Source organism: Ambystoma mexicanum, chromosome 1q (assembly GCF_040938575.1).
Source record: "Ambystoma mexicanum isolate Mex_15411 chromosome 1q, UKY_AmexF1_1, whole genome shotgun sequence".
NCBI classification, from domain to species: Eukaryota; Metazoa; Chordata; class Amphibia; order Caudata; family Ambystomatidae; genus Ambystoma; species Ambystoma mexicanum.
Window position 1 is genome coordinate 1,273,167,072 of NC_090922.1, and position 23,620 is coordinate 1,273,190,691.

The window sequence follows — 23,620 nt, forward strand, 5'->3', positions numbered from 1 at the left end:
TCTTTTTCTAGTGGCCCAGGGGTAGCAAAAACAGGTCTAGGGGTAGCAGGTGGGGACTCATAGGTGGCAGCTGATACCCCTGGATACCTCCAAATGGCGTCCCTGCTGCCCTCAAAACATTCTGATTGGCTGAGAGGAGGTTAATACCGATTTATGTATGCTAATAATGTATATTGTTTGTACACAATGGAAACACATATCGCTCACTTACTCCCTCAGTTCCCCATTTGATGGGCCTGCTTACGAGTTTTGTAACAAGTGCCATAAACATTGTTTACTGTTGCTGCCACTCAGGCATGCACACATATTAGGGGATTACAAGTAGTGACAAGGCAGTGTTAATCACCATTTCTGAACATATATAGCACTCATGGGAATGATGTCATAATTACCATGCTCTGTAATTCCTCTCCATTAAGTCCAATGATTCGTGTAGGTATATAGAATGTATTTCTGGCTATGTGCTAAGGGGAACATCATCCACATCACCTCGCTCCTTGGATTTTGGTGTTGCTTGAAAGCAGCAGTAAAGGGACGGTAATTTCGATACCTTATTTTTACTGCCATTGTTTCTCATAACGCTGAACTCACAATGAGGCCTAATATACTATTCCATCCACAGAGGATTTATTGAGTAACTCTGAATTACTCCTGCATTACTGTCAGTAGGTAAGGAGCACTCCTGATACTAAGACAGGGGCAATTGAAAGTCACTCTTCATAACATCTTTGTGAATTGGGACTAATAAAAAACATACAGATAGTTCATGGAGTTGTGTATTTTTATCAGAGTTCTGCGTAGCACCCGCAGCACTAGGTCTTAAAAATGGTAGCGCCACCTCAGCGTTGTATCCTTCCAATCTTGCTAAATTCGGCATTGAATTCAATCAGGTACATAATCACTTCTGTTCTTACTGTGCTTTGCAGTGCGCGCAATCTGCCATTAAGAGCTACATAAAGATGAGATATGAATATATAATTATTAAATGAAAGGCATGTAAAATGCATATTATGTCAATTGTCAAAATGCCCTAGCAGTAAACCCGCACTGAGACATATGAAATGATCTGATCTTTACTCAGTAGTCCTCTCAATTTAAAAGGTAATCGCTCAAATGCTACATGATTACTTAATAGCATCAGTGGATACTCACCATTTAATTAGCAGCTTCATTTTCAGCACTTGAGCATATTTGTTCTATTAGCACCAGTCCTCTAAAGAAAACACCTTTAGAGGAGTGTACACATTTCAAATCACAAGCAACCCAAACAGCATACACGGACATGATGTCTGCAAAAAAAAGCTATATTTCCAATGCATTTGCCATTCATACTAGTCCCAAGATTATTACAATTTCACATAGTCTGTAATTCCAGCATGATATTTTGAAAAATTATTTTCATGCCAAAACATTAAGTAGGCATCACACTGTTATGCAATATAGAGAAAGAAGACCAAACCAATATTAAAGATATTGAAACTGATTTGTGAAAAATCTGATTTGTGGCCAGCCCATAGCACCGAGAATTTGGATTGCAGGCCCATTGTGAAATACAAACAATTATACATGTGTCCTTTACAGGATGTGTGTGCTGCAAATTGTGGTTGCAATTCCTGAGCTGTCACAGAATAAATTGCTCTACAGGAGTAATTGCATGGAAAGAAAAGAAGTACACATATGATGAAGAACAGAAACTGCCATGAACATTGTTCCTTAACATGTTGGAGACTTTTAGGGAAAGTGAGCCACGTTAATGGGAAAAGAAAAGGGAACTTTTTGCAGAAGTTTTGATGCTGCTCCAACCCTGACTTACAGTAGGTTGGAAAAGGGAAACATGATACAGAAGAAACATGCAACTTTTCTTTGGTGCACCAAGTTGTTCTATTCCCTGGCTATTGCCATTCCCATAAACACAACAATTTTGCAGTGTCTCTAGGTATACCTTCTTCACACGTAATTAGTGCCACATGTATTAATTTCTAACTAATCACAGCTGCACATGTTTCCATTTTTGTGAATCAGCTGCAAATGCCACCAGTCAAATGTTTTAATATGTTTCCCAGAAACATTGTACAAATTATTTAAAATACATACAAAACACATCTACTAAATAAAATGTATTGCGCATGACGTTTTTATTTTTGAATGTAAATTTCACAAATTGACATTTTTCAAGCAATTGTTAAATACAGTGTACTGTGTGCAATCATATTAAACAAATGCTCCAAACAGTACTTTAATATAAATAAGAACGTAACTAATATAATATTCAATTTGCATTATTGAATGTAATTTGCTGATAATACCTACATTACCAACATCTGATTAAATTTAGCTGCAAAATAGTATTGCTTTCTGTGTGTAAGTTATGTGAAAAATGGTTCAATGCAATTGCTATCTGGCTTGTGATCATTCAACTTGTGTAACAAAATCTACCCTCTATCAGTAACTTATCCAAGAACTTAGCCAAATAAACACAGATGGGTTAATCAGATCATATTGTGCTTATTAACAATACAACAACACATGGCCTTTCATGTCAGAAAGTCCCCCATTTTCTGATGTTGCACTGTACATAGCGGAGCCAGTTCTTAAGGTCATAAGTCTGTTTCTATGTGAATCAATTAATCGAAAAATAAAATGTCCATTCAAACCTCAAATTGACAACCATTGGCAGAGTCATAACCCATTAGGCAGTGGGTGTGTCATAGCCTGTGATTTCAGGGGTCTAAGCCATCATTTCAGTTAATGATTAATCCCCATGGCAATATGCAATGCACAGCTACTATAACATAAAGAACAACATGGAGTTATGTAACTGCCACCAAAATGAAATTACAATATCAGTAATAACTTCTGAATGCTTTGCATTATTTAAAAACCCAAAACAGATTTTAATTCTGCAAGGTATTCATTATGCACTCATAAAATAAAGCAACATGTTCAAATTATGAACACATTTACATATTTCAATAACTTTTTCAAATTACAATTTATTGAAAATTACTAAATATCTACAGGTGCAGAATCTGTTATTTCAAATATATAGAGTTTGATAATGGGACTGTAGGTGAAAATGCAAGAGAAATTCAGAGTAGATAGATCTAAAGTGTGAGATGCCAGAATAATGCCTGCTTTCATTCGCATGTTGCTTATCTTCAGCTATCATGAAAAGGGTCGACCTGGGGAATGCAGGGAGTTTCCTTCTCCTCTGGGGAATAGTACATGACTAATGATACAGATTTGCCACGAACCAAGAACAATACTTTGAACTACATAGGGGAAAATATACTTGAGTCCACAAGAATGGGGTTTGAACCACCTTTAAACTAACAGCAAGGCATCTAGAAAGTCTTTTTGGTAAAATAACTCTTCTGCAGTCATTTACAAAGGTGCCTTGCTGCACTGGAATAAGGTACTGAAATCTAAAGGACTGGCAGCTATGTATGTGTAATTTGGAATACATTGCCAAGTTAATGAAGAGAGCCCAGTAATATCAATTCATTTACAGCATGGAAACCCCACCAGCCCATGTATACGCTTGTAATTCTATTAACAACATATTATGTTTCTTTTTTCAAATAGCATTCAAAGTCTTTTTTTCAAGAATATTTGTCAATAATATAAAAAGAGTGCCTTTATAAATGCAAATAGATGTCTATTGTAATTATACTATATGTAAAGCATACGTGTGACTTTAAGATAAGCAATGCATTACTGCTCAAAGCTGCCTGGCCACATATGATATTCTGATATTTCTTTGGGAATGCTGGTTTTCTCAGCTCTCTATGAACCTGAGACAAACCCATTTCTGTTCTGCTCTGCCTACTGTTAAGGGGGGTAGGCCAGTAGATTAATAGCCCTCTTGCGATGAGCAAGACTTGCTATCTAACATCAGAGAAACAAATTCAAACCCCTTTAATTAAGACCATCTTTTCAAGGCCCATGATTAATGGGATGTCCCCAACCCATTTAGACCCATCTCAAGGGAATAACTTTTTAAGAAATACATTTAAAAATCCAGTAAGATTAAAACTAGGGTCTTGTGCAAAAATACAATCTGGGCTCACATGACATGAGATCCTGTTTCCAAACTCCACTGCATCAAAAGGCAAGATGCACCTAAGATATTAACTCTGAACTGGGCCTTCCAATAAAATAGTCCATATGGAGCCATGAAAGGCTTTACAAACAAAGGAAGCCCATGTTAGTGTATCCAGGTCAATTATTAGCTACAAACAATCACTGATATGGTTCTGCAGGATTATAAATTCAAAACAAAAAAGGTTGAATGCACTAGTTTAAAAATGAACCTCTATGCAAGCATGCAATCAGGACCCTTGTTGCATTAAAATAATATATTCAGCAAATAAATCATGAATAATATAACAGTGACATATGTTGCATGTAAGAACCTATGCAAATTTCACAAGGATTTGCTAATGCAATATTTTATATTACATATTTACTGTGCAAATATAAGTCACTGGTCATTTCCTTGCGTGGCTTAGACAAATGCATGTTTTGCTGATTCCTACCTAATCTTTCTTTTTACTTTAAACTCTTGCTCTTCCCAGCCTTGTTGTGGAGCTGGATGTTTCCCAACTTTGGGACATAAGCAGTGAACAGGTTTTATTTGCTTTTAATCATGAAAACCTATTAGATTCTGAGAATAAAAGGCCCTGTAAAAAGACCCTCACAGTTAAAAACCACACCCCACCCGTGGAGCTCTCTTTAAGGGTGTATTTCTAGTAAATACATTGGAATACATTCCATAAAGGTTGAATCTACAGTGTGCATACCTGATATGAATCAGGCCTGTTTTCCTAGTGCTGGGTTTCAAATGGCCCTCACAAGCTGGCTGTTCACTTGATCGAAACATCCTACATTCGTACCATTTCATGCCTGGATGGTTCTACCAATTCTACCATGCCTGTAAGTCGACTATGGCAATGATTGCACATATGCTTCTGTAGCTGTAATTTGTAAATGTACCTACTCGTATGCCATATCATGGGCCCCATGTAACTGGTAAAATCATCCAGATGCCGGAGGGTTTGTGTGCGCCCTACAAATAAATAAATAAATGTGACCTCACCTCTCATGGCCTAATGGTCAGCCTAATGGGGATCTAAACAAGGGCACCACTCAGTCAGTAGACTCAGTTTAATTATGGGCTGTGAGATCTCCTGCTAGCATCATGGTTTCACAATCCCACAAAATGAAACTCAAGAATGGAACTTAAAGATACACAGAAATATAACAGGCTATAAGAAACAATACTAGTCATGCTTTTAAAACCCGGATTTCCTACAAATCCACTACCAAATCACTTAGTAACAAAATTTAAATATGTTCTGATCATGCCACATACATCTATCATATGAAACGAAATTCAAATTGCCTTTAATAATTCTTAAAATGATGCATATAAGTACCTGTTTTAACAATGATGCCACACATTTGTGCGACATATGTGTATGTGTGTCTAGTTTGGGGGATCTCAGAAATCCATATGTCAAAACTATTAAGTATTAATTATTAAGAGAATGTAAGCCACCACCTTTTAATTTTCACATTTAAAGACATTATAATCACCTTATGAAGATGGGGGATTTGTATTCCATAGAGGAAACTGTCAATGAAGCAGGCAAATGGACAGAGGTGTGTGACATAAACATGGGGATATTACCAACTATAAAAGCAGAAACAAACAGGGAATCGAGAAATATAAGCTGACTTAGGAATTAAAAGCTACACAGAAGGGATACAGCCTTTTCCAAATTAATAAATGTGGAACCTGACACTTAACTGGAGAAAGGGGTCCTACCCATGAGGAGCATATTACCTGCAGCAGTCTTGCTTTCGAAGTGGTAGGAGAAGCTGACTGGGAATTCTTTAAAAACTTGTTAGGGCCCATTCTGACCAAGTTCCTTAAAATATTTCAAAGTGACTATAATGATTCCACAAATGCAATTAGATAAGTGCCCTAGAATCATTGTCCTGCTAAGTCTCAGCAGTGGGAAGGATTGTTGATGTGATTTCCACTATGGGGCACTCATATCATTCCAAATCGAGTATCTTGGAATTTTTGAATGAACGTTTTTTCCTGCTATCTATTTTTTAAAGCCACACAAGATTTGACCGCTGTTAGAAAACACTGCATTTTTTGTGCACAGAGGTCAGGGGCTGGTACATTGATACATTAGAATGAGAATATGGATATTTCAGTTTGTTAATATCAGTTATATCCTATCTTTATTGTATTAGAGATGAGAGAGATTACATTTAAATAGGAATAAACATGTTTTCTTTCTGTGCTATTTGCACAGTGTAAAACACAAAGCCTGTTCCTGCACCAACAGTGTATACATGTATAAGTGATAATTAAACTGAGTCCTGTGGTATCCTGTGGTATTCCCATTCAAAGTCTAACACTTTGGACTGTGAAATGGTGGCCATGGTTCATAGTCCAAATAGTAAATTGCTTTATAGTTTGTGACCTGTGAAATCGATAGTAATGTAAACAGTGAATGGGAAAATTAAATTTAATTCCATCCCCAAAGAAACTCATACTAAAATAAAATACATCATCCTTTCTCTTGACTTTGCACATTAAGGGAGTGGCTCTGCACCTGTGGGATCCGATATGCAAACTGAAGTTCGAGGCATACTCACACTTGTAATAGGAAATCAAAAAAAACATTTTCCTTTGCATGAAGGGTGAATCAATTTCATGTGTGTTCTGAATTGATAAGATGCCTTCTGTAACTCAAAGTTCCAAAATTAGATACAACCCAATATAGTGTCCATTCAAATTGCATGCACATGCTATAAACCCTCAACCATATGTTTACACACAGGGTGATACATATTCATATGAATACACAAATGCAGTTTCTTCTTTGCAATATATCTATAATACTAATATTGTGTTTGATATTGGAGAAAAACAGTTTTAATATGCCATCAATAAACAGAAAGTTGATTTTGATTTTTTGCAAATCATCATTGAAGAGATCTTTAATATGCTGACTGATAATCTGCATGGTGGTCATGCAAATGAGAAATCTTCTTTGAGCTGGCATTGAATTATAGAAATGCCTACTGTATTTCATTCATATGGTGTGTATATGTGTGTGTGCCATCTCATGCGATGGTTGGCATAGGCAAGCCATTCCAATTGTGTAAATAAATAAACATGGTTTATGTATGTAATCGTGAAAACATCCCCTGCATGAAGTAAGGGGACCGCCTATTTATTTAAATACATTTGAATGTCAATAATTCAAAAAGCTTGCCTTTTGTCCCAGAATTGCAGGGTGGAAGTCTAGAAGTCTATGTCATGCAATGTTATCTTAGTGGTTGCTACTCGTAACAGTGACATGTCAACAACTATCTCTACACATAGTAAGAGATTGCATTTCGTTATAAAAAGAGAAACACACATGGACTGAGGGAGTGCTTTGGGATTGCATGCTGCAGAAAAGGCAATACCTGTTCCAAATGGATGTGTGCTGAGCTTGAATATTATCAGGAAGTGATTGGGACTTATCCATGAGGAAACCTAGGGTAGGTCTGATTTCCCAGAGAAGGGGGAAAGAGAGCAGAAGAGGGCTTGTCACTAGGTGTTCCTTTGACAACTCTTCCATTGAAACCGCTTGAGGGATGCCCCCTGGCATGTCACCTTAAAGAATTATTCAGAAGTGAGTTTGCAAATTCCCGAATGTAATTGGAATTTGGCTATGTAGGATAACTTCTCTGCTAAGGACCAGGAGTTGGTATTTTGGAAGTACTTCCATAAGGGGGAATGCATTCCAAATAGAATGCCTGATCATGTAAAGTGGGAATTGCACTTTGCTTCCTCGCTGTATTCAAAACCAAGCCACATTTGTTTCCTTGAGGAAATATAGCATTTCTCATCTGATAAAGTTCAGCTTTGCATAAATCCAAAGCCAACCAAATGAAACACTGCATATTTTCACAGGTGTAGTTTGTAAAGAGATCTGTGGAAAGGTGCACATTTCCACACATCCAGGATTTATTTATAATTTGTGACCTTTGAAAACCATGTTATTTTACTGTGCAATCATTATTTGATACCTGTACTTGCTTCTGATATTTTATTTGCTATGTTAAGTAGTTGGAGACACAGGCCAATATGCAGTGATATGATTATGGGCTTGGATTGTGTGATCTAAACATGTCTTTGTTTTATGAGAATTAGATACCTGAAATTTAATTGATTAAGCATGTGTGCACAGTTTGTCTGTACTGGCTGTGCAACTCTACTTTCTGTAAACCAGTTACAGATGTATGAAGATTTCATTATGGTGATGTTTCCAGCATAACGATTGGAGATCACCTTTCAAGTGAATTTATTCAAATAAAACAAATGTTTGATTCCTAATGCAGTAAGTTTCATCTTGTCCCATAATTGTGGGGTGGGATTGTAAATTAGTGGGTGTTAAATTAGTGACTCCGAACTAGTTCTGAATAATTATAACACAAAAAATATCTTACAGGTCCATAACAGATATTATAGAGAAAAATAGTTTTCAGTCAAATTTTATCAAAACGCCAGATGGGAGGAGAGAAACATCTCTCATTGTCACAGGGAAATATACACTGGATTAATCAAAATACTTGGGAGGATAATTGGTAGCATCAGTATCTAATTAGAACCTATGATAAACCCAATCCAGTGACAAAAAAGATGTACAGTACCAACCTGTCTGTGGGCAATGCATGATAACGACGTAGGATGCTTGAAAATAGAGCCAGCAAAAATAACTTTGAAAGAAGGTGTCACACTACCACGAATTCCCCAGTATAAAATTTCTGTTGAAGGTGAGAAGGGATTAACAAGTATTTTTACTGACCTGGTGAGATTGGGGGTGGTTGAAGAAATTGCAGGTAGCACGTGTAACAGCCCGATTCTTCCAGTTTACAAGAAAGGAGGCAATGAAGTACCCTATCGTTTCATAATTGATCTGCGCGCATTAAACAAAGTGGTAGACCCACAATTCCCTTTGGTCCCAGATGTCACAACGATACTGACAATGATACCGGCCACTGCAGAATACTTTAGTGTAGTTGATCTGAAGAACGCGTTCTTTAGCATTCCAGTGGATAAAAGCAGTAGATATCTGTTCACGTTCACTCTAGGAGGTCGATCATTCACATTCACACGCATTCCACAAGGATACACAGAAAGCCCGAGCATGTACAGCAGAGCGCTAAAAGAACAGCTAGACATGCTAGAATTACCAGAAGGTTGCGTACTCTTGCAGTACATAGATGACTTATTACTAGCTGCTGACACAAAAGAGATATGCAAAGAAAGTACTATATTGCTATTGACACACTTAGCGACCCATGGTCACAAGGCAAGTTTGAAGAAATTCCAGTATAATCAGAAGGAGGTGTCTTATTTGGGTTACCTACTTTCGAAAGAAGGGAGAAGATTAACACCAGAACGCATAGAAAGTATTTCTTGTATGCCTATTCCAAAAACTCAAAAAGGAGTGAGAGCTGTAATAGGCCTGGCCTCTTATTGTCGGCAGTGGATCAGTAATTTTACGTTGATTGTGAAGCCGATGATAAAGTTAACTAAAAGGAAGCAGTGATGCCTTTACAGTGGGATGAAGAATGTCAGAAAGCGTTTGAGCAATTGAAAGCTGCATTGTGTGCTGCGCCAGTTTTAGGCACTCCTAACTATAAAAAGATCTTTAGACTATTTGTGAGTGAGAGTGAAGGATGTGGATTGGTGGTTTTGACACAGGAACAAGGTGGAAGAAATAGGCTGTGCAGCTATTATTCTTCTGCGCTGGACCCTGTAGCGCGCGCACTACCACGATGTTTGGGATCCGTCGCAGCGGCTGCTGCGTCAGTGAAACAAATGGAAGGAATGGTATTGGGGCACACTTTAATTCTGATGGTGCCACATGCTATAGACGTTCTATTAAATAAGACACAGACGCAACTCCTCACCTCAGCTAGACTGACAAGATATGAGCTCATCTTGTTTGCACCCCACATCCAAATTATGAGGTGTAGCGCATTGAATCCTGCAGAATTAATGCCACTGCCCATAGCAGAAATTGGTGACAACGAATCACCACCCCATGATTGTTTAATGGTCACTGAAGAAGAAACAAAGGGAAGAATTGACTTGAGCGACATCCCACAGAAAGAGCCAGATGAGGAGTTATTTTGTGACGGCTCTTGTTTTAAATTACCTGATGGCACATCAACGGTCGCATATACAATTACTACCCTAGAGAGTGTTGTAGAAAGCAGAAGAATCCCCTACAATTCGGCACAAGCTGCAGAAATAATAGCACTGACCCGAGCCTGTGAACTCTCTGAGAATTTGAACGTGAATATTTTACTGACAGCCAGTACGCCTTTGGCGTGGTTCATAACTTTGGCCGACTTTGGGCTGAGAGGGGTTTCTTGACATCACATGGGGCCAGGATTCAGCATGGCCCTTTGATTGTGCGATTGTTGTCTGCACTCACGTTTCCAAAGCGCCTAGCTATAGTGAAGTGCGAGGCGCATAAAAAGGTAACATGTAAAGTGGGAGAGGGAAATGCATTTGCAGACAGGATTGCGAAGCAAACAGCCACAGATTTGGGAAATAAAATGATGACAGTACAGACTGAGGAAGTACCTTGTATGATAGAGAATGGAGTTGCCACAGTCAAAGAAATGCAGGCTGAAGCCACGACCGAAGAGATTCAGGGGTGGGCTGAGGGCTCTGCTGAGTTAGATTTGGAGGGATGTTGGGTGGACAAAGAGACCAAGAACTGGATGTTGCCAAATTATTACGTAACTGCAATGGTTACAATGGCGCATAGCCCTACCCAAATTTGCGTGAAGAAAATTGTACAGCATTTATCCACAGTATGGAAAAATGAGCACATAAAAAAGAATGCAGAAAGGCTAGTGCAGAATTGTATTACGTGCCTGCAACACAATGTAGGGAAGGGAACCGTGACTCCAGTAGGTAGTTTTGGCCCACCCTCTATGCCATTTGAGGTGATCCATTTTGATTTCATAGAAATGGAAAGGTGCCAGAACTACAAATATGTGTTCGTGGTGATTTGTGCATTCAGCAAGTGGGTGGAGGCATATCCTTTAAAAGACTGTACTGCCATGTCAATGACAAAAGTAATGTTGAAGGAATATTTCTCCCGGTTTGGGTTGCCCCATGTCCTATGGTCAGGCAATGGCCCACACTTTGTGGGCGCAGTAGTGCTACAGATCTGTGCAGGTCTGCAGATAGAGAAGAGATTCCACAGTTCCAGGCATCCCAGTTCTGCAGGGCTTGTGGAGAGACATAACGGAATCTTAAAGTCAAAGATAGCTAAAATCTGCGCTGGGAGCAAGTTGAGTTGGGTGGATGCATTACCCCTAGCGCTATTGTGCATGTGCACGTCTGTGCAGGCTAAGACTGGGCTCTCCCCCTATGAAATTATAATGGGGAGACCGGCAAATGTGTGGTGCGCACCGCAGCCCAAAAGATTATGTGAGGTCGAGCATCCTATGTTAAGCACGTACTGTGGCCTTTTAATGCAGAAGTTGCGTTTGATTCATCAGCAGGTGCAGGAGGCGTTACCAGTGCGATATACCGGACCGGGGCACTCGCTGGAGCCTGGAAGTTGGGTCTTAATAAATAACTTTGAGCGGAAGACAGCATTAGCACCCAGGTGGCGCGGCCCCTACCAAGTACTTTTGGCAATGCAAACGGCCATCCGAGTAGACGGACGGAAGGCATGGATCCACGCGACACATGCCAAAAGATTCCCAGGACTGCTGACAACTTCCGACGACCAGAGAAAGGAAACGGTCTCGGAAACGAAAGAAACCGTTGCCAGTCCATTGCCACAGCATCAGCCTGAGCGAGAAGTGAAAGTTGAAACAAAGCCCAAGCGAGAAGTGAAACTCGAAACAGAGCCTGAGGAGGCTGCCAGTAAGGGGAGAGGGCAAAAAGTGCCCCAACGTTGCCCAGCAGAAACAACATCACTGCCGAGCGACACAAACCCTGCATTGCAAACACGAGCAGAAACAACGCGTGTACCCCTTTGGCGCCCACCAGTTTCTACAAATGCACCAAAGCCAAAGAAAGAAACTACATCATTGCCACGCCGCTCATCGCTACCCATCATTGTGCCACAGGCTGACATTGAGCCTGATACTGGAAGCGCAACGGCACTATTCACGGATCATACAATACCAGGAGTGAACCGGTATAATTTGTGGCCTCGACAGGCAAAGTGATCCACAGATCTTTGGTGCTTTTCTTTTGCCTTTGGTTCCACTCACGGACGGAGTAGGAGCCAGGGGCATAGAGGAGAGAAGTGTGAGAGTTGTGCAAGTCGGACAATTCAAGACTCACGGCTCCTCGGTGCACTTATAAAAGTACATGTGTCAGGAGCCAGAGCAGGACAAGCTGGACGCACATAAGTACTAAGGCTGATAGAGTACATGTGTCCTAAGCCAGAGCGGGACAAGCTTGATGCACATAGTACTCTATCAATAAAGAACTGCTCAGAAATCGTCTGAGAGTGGGAGAAAGAACAACTAATCTTGCTCGGAGTGGATAGGTGATCTAGGCTGTGAAAGGGCTGGCAGATTTGAACTGTGACATTTTTCGTTGAACTTTTCTGGCATCGAGAACGAGAGACAATTGCGACGAACTTTGCCAGCAAGAAGAAGGACGATGAAGAACAAATCAAGACCGGTTTCAGCCTCCTTCTGCACCCCTGCTGAAAAGATGATAGATTTAGAGACTGTAAATTTAGGGAAAAAGCATGGTAAAAGGAATAAGGTACTGATTTGGACATTGGTCCTGTGTTTCTTAAGTATGGTAGTACCAACAATAACAGCTATTACACTATGGTTCCTGGAGTACGCGCACCCATTAGAAACACTTTTGCCAAAAGCAGCTACTGAAAGCCCGGTTCATGTAATCACTGGTACTTTGCCCCCAATGGAAGAAAGACATAGAGAAGGATACAGCAACAATACATTGTTGCTCATCATGAACATGACCCATGCGGTTTTAAAGAAAAAAGATTGTTGGGTTTGTGCCCATTTACCACAGCACGGTGGGAAAGGGATAGGCTGGTATGTACAACCGTTACCATTGGTTTATTCATGTGAAGTATCATTGAGTGCAATGTTCTTTGGGAAATGGAACAAGAGTAATACGGGTCAGCTAGATGAGACCAATATGAATGAATTTGAGGAAGTGATCACGAGACCTGTGGGTTGTTCCATATTCCATAAAACTTGCGTGTTTTCACCAGATCCCATAAGGAAGTATACACAAAAGACAACAAGACTAGCCCCAAAACTGCTCCCCTATGTTTACAGAAAAAGGGTTCCTATAAAGTAGGAACATTTAGCAACTGCCTGAACACAGTGGTTTTAAAGCACGGAATAGAACCCGTGTACGTAGGGGACCCTGTTTACTTTATATGTGGGAAAAAAGCATATCCATGGTTACCTAGGAACTGGGGAGGTACATGCTATCTAGGTCTACTATTTCCAGGAGTGTTCCTCTTGGAGACAGCAGAAGTAGCCAGACGAACAAAAGGTAGAACTCAAAGGAGTAGCGAGGATGGAATGATAGCAATAGATATAGCCAAATCATTTACACCATTCTTGTCCCAAATAGAAAATTCTTACAATATAAGAAAACTGTCTAGGATATTAAAAAAATACAATAGATTCAACAACGGATATTTTATTGAATATGACGTTAGAAGAAAAAGGAATAAGACTAATGGCACTCCAAAACAGGATGGCTCTCGATATAATATTAGTTGATCGTGGGGGAGTTTGCAAATTCGTAAAAACTGCATGCTGTGTGTATATAGATGATTACTCCCCTACGATATTTAAAGCAATCCGGAAATTACATGTCCTAAGTTCCACACTCTCTACTGAAGAAGGGGGTTGGGGATAGGATCCTGGTTTTGGGGATTATTGCGGTCTTGGGGATGGAAGTTAATTTCGATACTAATGATGGTACTTGGTATATTCATAACATGTTGCTGTTGCATACAATGCTTACCAATAGTTTGCACTGAAATAACTGATGGATGTACTAAGGGATGTGTGCACATTGTGCCGAGAGGAAAACAAACGCATGGCCAAAATAACAGAGACACTGATGAAACAAAAACAGTAAAACAATTCATGGCTATAGACATTAATGATGAAGATGATGCTGATAATAGCATGAAAGGTTCAGACATAGATACCCCAGACTTATCCTTATCGGAGGAGGATTAAATGAATGAATAAGATGTTTGGCATACGGCCAAAGGAGGGTTTGTCAATCTAGAAAAGTGAATACCCTTCATTTGAATGACAGACGTAACTTGATGGCCGTAGGCCAACCGTCTTATGCACCGAATTATAGAAATATAGACTGTTATGCTTGACCAACAAGCGGCCAGCCTGTTAACCATTGCTCATTGCTTTCTGTCTAAAACTGCTTTGCAGCTTGCAATTCTTGCGGTTTCTACTTACTCTGCTCAACTGTTAACATTGTTGTCTGAATATGAAAAGGGCAAGGTCGCGGGACTAAGGAGTTTGTTGAAAACTCCTCATGAGTAGCCTAGAAAGGAATGCCCACGCTCCCTCTCTGTAGCCTTGAGGGAGAGCTGCAGGGCATTTAATCACTTCACAGCTGCCAGCCAGTCTCGTACGATGGTAGAATATGTTAGAATAAAACAGCTAAAGGCTTAAATTATGCTCTTCCTATGGCCCCCCTTCGCAAAACCCTTTAGAGCGTGTCGGCTCCCAGGATACGAATAGTACCTCATAGATAGCAAAGCATGGAATGCGGCTCTTCCCCCTTGTGCAGCTTGCTTCCAAGAACAGAACCACCGTGTTCTGTTCAACAACTAAAAGATGCCTCCGCACTTTCTAAATTGCACATTGTTACTAGAATAGACATCGAAAGTGTCATAATTGTCATACCCGTCGGAAATGTCCATCGTCATCCCGAGTTCAAAGAAACTTAATAAAGGAGGGTGTTAAACATGACATAGCTGATTGTATGATATGCATTTTGTATATATGTATCTGATGTACGTAATTCGCTCTCTTGCGTCCCTCGAGGTCTAGGAAACTCACGCCGCGGGGCGTGAGACCAGAATTGGCCAATTGGGACTATTTTTGCTTGCAATAAACCCTAGCATTGGGAATTTGAACCTCGTGTCTGGCACATCTTTTCGTGTATGGTTATTGCCTTGTTTCCATAGCACGAGGGACCCCTAGGGGCCCCTTTCAGTGGGATGGAGTTTTACAATTTTGGAAGGCAAAATACCCAGGAAATATGGAGATTTCTTGGAAATTCTGCATACAGAAGGGACTTGTCCAACAGGAGAAGTGTTGACCAGGGTTCCATTTGGATTTAACTGATGGACATCCTCCTTAAGAAATCCTTTGCTAGAAGGAGCCTCATGCAGAAGCCTTGCCCAAGACAGAAGCAGATTGTCTGGGAATTTTGAAAACAGGGGATGGACTGGGAGCAAAGCTTGCTGATGTTCTTACCTGTCCTGTGCCTTCAAAAGGTAATCCAAAATTGAATACAATACCCCTGTACGCTATACAGGTACCCCTGTGCCACGAAAGAGCTAAAGCACTCATAGAAAATGTCACATTTATGGAAATCCTTTAGCACTAAATGGGTACTGGGCTCTAAGGGAAACTTTATGGAGGCAAATATAGGACACTAGTATGTCCCAGGATTTAAGACAGTTGTCAAATATATTAATATATTAATTCCTGACTGTTCACAGGGACAATTTAAGAGTTACACAGTTTTGCAGGAATAGTTAGGTTCATTGACCTGAAGAGTCGCTAGTTTACTCAAAAAGAGAAATCCAGAAAAGAGCGAAGCACTTTAAAGTGGAATTGGAAGGGTTGCTCACTTTATTCCCCAAAATAATTTCCATTTAATCAGCCAATGTAATTCATCCAAATAACATTGCACAGGAACAAAAGGACTCTAACATAAGTGTACTACTAATGCTAAGTAAAAATGAAGCGTAGAATTCCTTGCTACTTCAATTTTAAACGCTCTTGTTTTTGCGGCTCTTTAAATAAATCAAGATATTGTGCTACTCAAAATAAAATCATCAATCCTACACTCCAGCATGTATACAAAATGCCCAAACATATTCTATACCCTGTATTTTATATACATGATGTGAGAAACCTCAGGGCATCCTCACATCTATTCACCTTACACCCCTTCTTAGATGGCCAGGCAAATGCCATCACTCTAGGACCCTTGGAGTGAAGAAGGGGGGATGATCACCTGGATGGAGGGTCCTTGGGAATTGGGGAGTGGACATCCCTGAGGGAGACACTGTATTCCTCCATCCCATTCCACAATCCCAGAAGCCTTTGTGGGATGTTGTTACTCTTTGTCCTCTGGTTAGGGTAACATCAGGAAGAATCATAAATCTTAAAGACACAGAAGGGGGTGAATGAGAGGAGGCTACCCACAGGCGAGACATGGTAGCCCCCTTTCCCTATAGATGTCCAACATAACACTTCCCTGACCGTATGGCTACTACAAGGACTCTCCCTTTTTTCTCCACATTTAACCTTTGAAAGTACTCAGACGAGGAAGACGAGACTGAGAGTAATGAACACTACACCTTAATTTTACCACTCTGGTACTGGGATGAGAAAGATGCCTGCAGAGTATGGTGAGAGTTATGCATGTCCCTTTAATCATAGTCAGGCAAACTTGCTGGTCCGATAGCACTGTATGTAGAATGCTCGCTTTGACATCTTTGCAGAGCCTGCCAATGCAGGTTCAAATTTCAAATCACAGCCGGACCAAAGTCAGCCTTTCATTCATCTGAGGTTGATAAATGAGCACCACACACCATGGGTAATAATAAGCAGCTATATAAATTATTATTATTATTATTATTATTATTATTATTATTATTATTATTATTATTATTATTATTATTATTATAATTATTATTATTATTATTATTAAAGGATCCACACCTGCAACCTGTTAAGGGACAGCAGGTGTATACCTAGAGGGCTAGAGTACACCAAAAGCAGAATCAGGAATGAAGACCTGTGGGGAGGAGACAAGAAGGGGTCCTGTTTTCACAGGAGGCAGCCTTGGTGGGATCTGTGAAGGAGCCAGGACACCGGCCAGAAGCCCAGAGAGTGAGCCTCTGTGGCGAGTAATTAGCAGTTGGGAAGGAGCTGCGAAGAGTAGAAGAAAGCAGGGAGCTGTCTGCATCTGTCCAAAGGCAGGTGTGTCCCAGGCAGAACTTAATGTGCGAGCGAGGCTCACAGCAGCTGGCCCGCTGACCTCAGAATCAGGTAAGAAGCAGCCGGAGGAACAGCACCGAGGACGGTTGAGTGTTGTGAAGAGGCACTCGATAACCTGGGACATTCCTAGAGGGCTCTGACCAGGAAATGAATTACCAGCGTGAATGGACACTTGAAATTAAACATATTGAGTCCATATTGAATACCAAACTGAATATAAACTTGAAATTAAGCATATCAAATGCATATTGAATACTGGATTGAATGGAAACATACAATTAAGCATATATAATGTATATAGCATACTGAATCGAATAGAAACCTGAAATTAAGCATATTCAATGTTTGTTGAATACTGAACTGAATGAAACTTTACAATTAAGCACATCAAATGCTAATCGAATACCGAATTAAATGGAAACCTGAAATTAAGCATATCGAATTGATATTGATATTGAACATTTCTGTTGAGAATATTGAAATGTAATGATAACAGCAGTGATAATGGGAAAGTTCATATTAAATGAAGTTGTGTATCTTGTCTACAATTGTTATTCAGACTTGCCATGATAGTAACAGAGGAGTACTTGTATCTGAATGTAATTAATAGTGAGATAATAGCACGCAAGTTGAGTTCGTCTTCTGTAGTAAAGCTGCCTGTATTCATATGGAATATTATAGGTGATTTCCCCAGCACTCAAAATTAGGGGACCCCCTTTTCTTATGTTTGACATGTTATTTTAAATAAAACATAACATTTGAATAAAAAAACAAAACATGTTTCCTATCCCAGAGTGTCGTGGTAGTAATGTATTAATTTGAAAACAATAGTATAAACTCTTCTCAATAAGTGAAAGTGGCTGAAGGAACCAGCGAAAATCTGGACAGAAAAAGGGAGGGGCAACATAGGGTAGCCTTTGATTCATATGTATGTCACATTGTTGATCAGAGCATTAGGAGAATTACACCATCAAATGTATCTACTATTTTAATGATCCAAAAACATGTATATAGCGTGGCAATACATGCGATTACAGCACAAAATGTTCACTAAATTCATGGAGGACAATGAGCCATGGGAAATGCTTGAGACGAATTGTGTTGTAAAGTGGATTTTAAATAGAAGCTGTTTGGGGCATATCAGAAGGAGTCCGTCTTATTTTTAATTATGCAGCTAGGTTGTGGATTCTAAGGAACCTCACCTTCTAAAGCTGATATACATGATAGACAATGTAGGTCCGAGTTAGTCGCCCACACATCTGTACTTATGTCAATGTTTCCAGGAGAAATCTGCCATAAAGTTTTTTTTTTATTTATACAAACTAGATATTTGTATTAATATTTTGTGTGGGTGCAAGCAATGAACACTATGGCTTTTTCTGGAAATGGTCTCTTAAAGGATGCCTTCTCACACACTCAGGGATGTCATTTCACCACAATACCAGGGGTAGTGGAAGTGACATCACATGACCCCTGACCTCTGATGACATCACAGGAAGCAATGTCATTTAACCTCACCCCAAAGTGACATCACAGGAAGTAATGGAACACGACCGTTCACCCCTTGACAAAACAGGAAGTGGCATCACATAGCGTACACTATGAACAATATGGTTACAATATCACTGTAACATGATATACATTTCATACAAAAATGGATCACCATATGTATCGGCACAAAAAACTGCAACTTATGAAAAGTAAAATACATAGGTCCTCATTGTAAGGCTGGCGCTCATTCCGGGAGTGCCGATTACGAGCTTCCAAAAGCAGGACCGGGATCGCACGTCTGGTAAAACCAGGCGTGCTTTCCGGGTCCCACGAGGGTAAGAGGGAGGCAAATCCGGACCAGATGTAATCTGCCCGTTAGTACCTCCCTCCCCATTCCCATTGAGCCCTATTGGGGCTCAAATGGGAATAGGGATAGGTTCCTGCAAGGAAGAATTACCGGGTCCTCCTATGTCGGAGTAACCCGGTAAGTCCCCATTGCAGGAACCCGGTAATGGAGCCCGGAACGGAGGCAGCCATGGAGCTTATTGTAATGAGGCCCATAGTCTGAAATGGATGCTTATTCTACTCTAAATGCTTTTTGGGGGATTTTGTCTGCATTGTGAAGTTGAGATGTGAACAGACTAAATCAGTGACTCACCCCCCAGAAGTATACCTGAAATAAACCTTTAATGAGTCTAGCAATTATTGTATGGAATTCAAGAAAGACACATAGCTTCAATATGTAAAAAAAAAGAAAGGGGTAGCAAGGGAGACCACAGGGGTAGCAAGGGGTAGCAAGGGAGACCTCAGGGGTCACAAGTGCGACACATGACAACCCATAACAACCCCTAAATGACGTCCCTGTACACACTGTTTTCTATTGCTCTGTAATTTGTTTATCCCCTCTGAAGCACTCATGTCTGTATCACACTCTGAGATGCATCAGTCTGCATTGCACTCCATTTTGGAAGAGGTTGGCAGGACCAAGGTTTTGCTTTAAGTGTGATTTGCCTGTCTACAATTGCCACAAGCATGATTCTCTCATATGGCTCATCCTATTTCTCCCACAGTATGAAGCAGGGGGCCGTTCAGGAAGAACGTTCCTTCTGATAGACCAAAAACAACTTTGCTTAATCCATCCCGGTTTGCTGCTATAGATGCAGTCTGGACTTAGCTTAAGGCCTTACTTTAGTGAAGGTCTGGCTGCTGCCTAATGTTTCTGTTGTGGCACATAGTTTCCACTTTATGCATTTCTCCACTTTTCTGCTGGCATTCAGTGAGTCCTGGACAAAACTCCTCAAACAGTGTCTACAAATATTCCCTGGACTGGCCCTCAAATTGTAGGCAACCTATAACTGCCGGTAATAGGGACTCCTGAATTATTGGGGGACTTCCAGGGGAGGTCAGACCCTTCAGGGAAAGGCATTCTTTTTACCGGAAAATATATACTTTTTTTTTTCTTTATTTGATATTGGTTTATATAAACCTTTACAAAAACACATAAAATCATGAAACATCATACACAACTTTCCATTTCTTACAATACAGTGACAAGTTATTCGCATTACTTTCACAAACATTTTAAATAGTACATACACTTAAGCTAAACATTCAGTAAAACATAATTCACAAAACCTGCTCTTTGATACAGTGCAATCGCAACGAATCATTACTTGCACTAAGCTTTAAATGATCAACGCACTTAAGCTAGAATTCTTTACCCTTTCCTTGTGCCAATCCCTGTTTTATCATGTCACACTACAAATATTGTCTAAAAATTCATTGGGCCTCATTCCGAGTTTGGAGGTAACCACGCCGCTATTTGCGGCATGGCTGCCTCCAAACTCATTCCGATTCCGCCCTGGTGAATGGAGTAATTACCGGTCCATTCCAAGGTTGGAGGGACCGGTAATTTCCCATTCACCAGGGACCTTCCCCATTCCCATTGAGCCCCCATAGGGCTCAATGGGAATGGGGAAGGCGCTAATAACGGCACCGTAAATTACTGTACCATTATTAGTTCTAAAGTCCCTTTGCGGGTCCCGTCCTTAACGCCTGCTAAAAGCAGGATCCGCAAAGGGAACTCGTAGTAGGGCGGTAAGGGTTTAACGGCACCAGTCTCGTTACCGGTTACCGTTAACCCTTACCGCCCTACTCGGAATGAGGCCCATTCACTCTAATTTTTAATTGCATCGATGAACCATGTAGCATATCATACCAAATCTGTCCCTTTGAACATTAGCAACATCATGAACAAATTGTGCAAAGTAAGCTATCCTTTCATTAATCGACATCGGACACATTAGTAACAAGTGCATCAAAGTTTCTGTTTCACCATGAACTAAACAGAATCTACATACTTTCTGTTCCTCAGAGACTAACTTTCTTATAAAAGATATTTCAAACATAAAAGATATTTCAAAACATTAAACCTAAAATGCATCGTGCTATTCCTCAAATGCCTCGATGGGTATTGAAAAATGTATTTTTCTGGTTCTGGATATCACTTCCATGCTGAAACAATTTGATAATACAATTTTGAATTCATGATCACTGCTTTATTATCCACTCAGTTGAACGCTTTAACCAGTGTTTTCACCTTAGCTGGGTTCTCAATGAGACAATTCATTGTAACACTAATTTTTATAAGAATAACTTCTAGAGTGCTTTTTAGATTCTACATGAACTCTTCTGACTCATTATAACCAAATAGCTTATACAATCAATTTGTTTTCACTGATTAGACATTTTCTGTATAAAGCTAACTTTTTAAATTCCATCATACTTTTCGGTGAACAAAGACCAAACTCATACCTTATAGCTTCCATTGGTATACATTTTAGACATAAATTATACATAAATTGAAATTTATTTTTCAATTACTCTCATTTGATTCCCTGTCTCATTTGCCTTCCTCTTTCGGCCATTTTATAAGAAAATGTGCTGTCATTGTACTTGAAAATGAGAAACCCAGATATCGGATTCACTTCTGCAGACGTATCCTTGTACCCTCAATAAACCATGTTGGATTTGAATCTTTTTTTTTCCGTTTGTCCCAAATGTATTATAACTGTTTTATGAGGATGTATTTTTTACTTAAGGTTGTATATGAACTGGACAAAGAGTTAATTAGCCTTTGCAAGCCCATTTTGGTTTTTATCAAAGAGCAAGATGTCATCTGCATAAGCAACCCATCTCATAGTTGTTGAACCAGCCTTTGTGCTACTAGACCGCTAGCATCAAGGGCATCGCTCGCACCTGACACAAATTAAACAAAATAGCAGCCAATGAGCAACCTTGCTTAAGGCCATTCATCACCTTAATTTCCTTTAACATTAGCCCATCTTTAGTGAGTCTCACCTTCAACACTGTATCAGAATATATGTGTATCACCATATCCAGTAGACCTCTGTCGATTTTCAGGTTCACTAACTTCTGTCAAAGCATGGCTCTATCTATCTCCATATCAAAGGTTACTCCCCATGTGATCCGCACTTGTATGCTTGCCACTCCTATTGTGTATATATTGTATATATTGATTGTTTTCTCTGCTGTTCTGTACATTCTCCCTACGCCAATTTGTACTTTTTACACCTTGTAACCAAGTTTCGCATATTCTTGTACATGCTGCGCCCTGATACCCCTGGGTATAACTGCGCATTATAAATAATAAACTAAACTAAACTAAACTAAACTAAAGGCAGCCGAGAGGTTCATTGAAGCCGCATACAGCAGCAGTTGACTCAATTTCCTTGCATTGTACTGCAAAGTGGAAACAAGTAGACCCCCTGCATCAGTCCCCATTCGCTGCCTGATCCCAATCTGTCTTGTGTCCAAAATGCCATGCTCATCCATCCAACTTAACAATCGTTCCAGCACTATGGATGCAAAAAATGTCGCCTCTACGTTCATCATTGATATTGGTCTATAATTAGATGGGCACAAACGATTCCCTTTTTTGAATATCAAAAGCACATATGACATCTTCCATGTTTCAGGCGTAGCCTTTGTTTTGATCACATTTTTAAACATTATATGCAATATCCTCACCCACAGTAGCTCTTTTTGCTTCAAGATAAAAAATTACAAATGATTTGGTCCCGGAGTTGAGGACAACATAGCTTTTCTTATAGCCCTTCTTATATTATCCACTGACACATCCAATACCTATTTTTCCTTATCGTTCACAAAAACCTCCATGGAGGAGGATGAAACATTATACAGATTCTCAAAGTGGTCACACCACTCAGATTCGCTTATCGGATTTAAAATCAATTGTGATTGCGAAACTTCAGTGCTATTGATCAGTGACCAATCATTTCTTGAGTTACTCACTTTCATCGCAAATAGCATGGCCTCACCATCTTTTTGATTCTGGTCTGAGTGGTGATTAATCATCCAAATCTTATATTGTTGACAACTCGCTCTAATCAGTTCTTTTACTGCTATTGGGGATAGTTCTAACTTCTTTATGCCTCTCAATTCTTTATTCAGCTGGTTTCTCCAGAGTTTTGTCTCTGTATCATATACTTCCTTTTACATCTGACATATACAATTTAGACATCATCCTTCTCAAGTACAAATCAAAATTCTCAACAGAATATATTTCCATTTTAGATTCCAATGTACTTTCTGTAAAGTTGTGTATCATCAGATTGTTAAATTTCGCCATTTTTGCAGCCTTCCATTTCACCTTATTTCCCCTCACATTAACAATATTGTCGGAATATACATTTTCTTCCATTTCATATCAATCGAAAACATAGCATGATCACTGTAAGGGCTAATTTGAACA

At 39.8% G+C, this 23,620-nt stretch overlaps 1 protein-coding gene across 15 annotated transcripts in view; it reads left to right on the plus strand.

Annotated features, from left to right (window-relative positions):
- The window catches only part of DAB1 (DAB adaptor protein 1), a 4,845,894-nt gene that overhangs the window by 1,280,283 nt on the left and 3,541,991 nt on the right, over positions 1 to 23,620 (plus strand). The window lies entirely within an intron of this gene.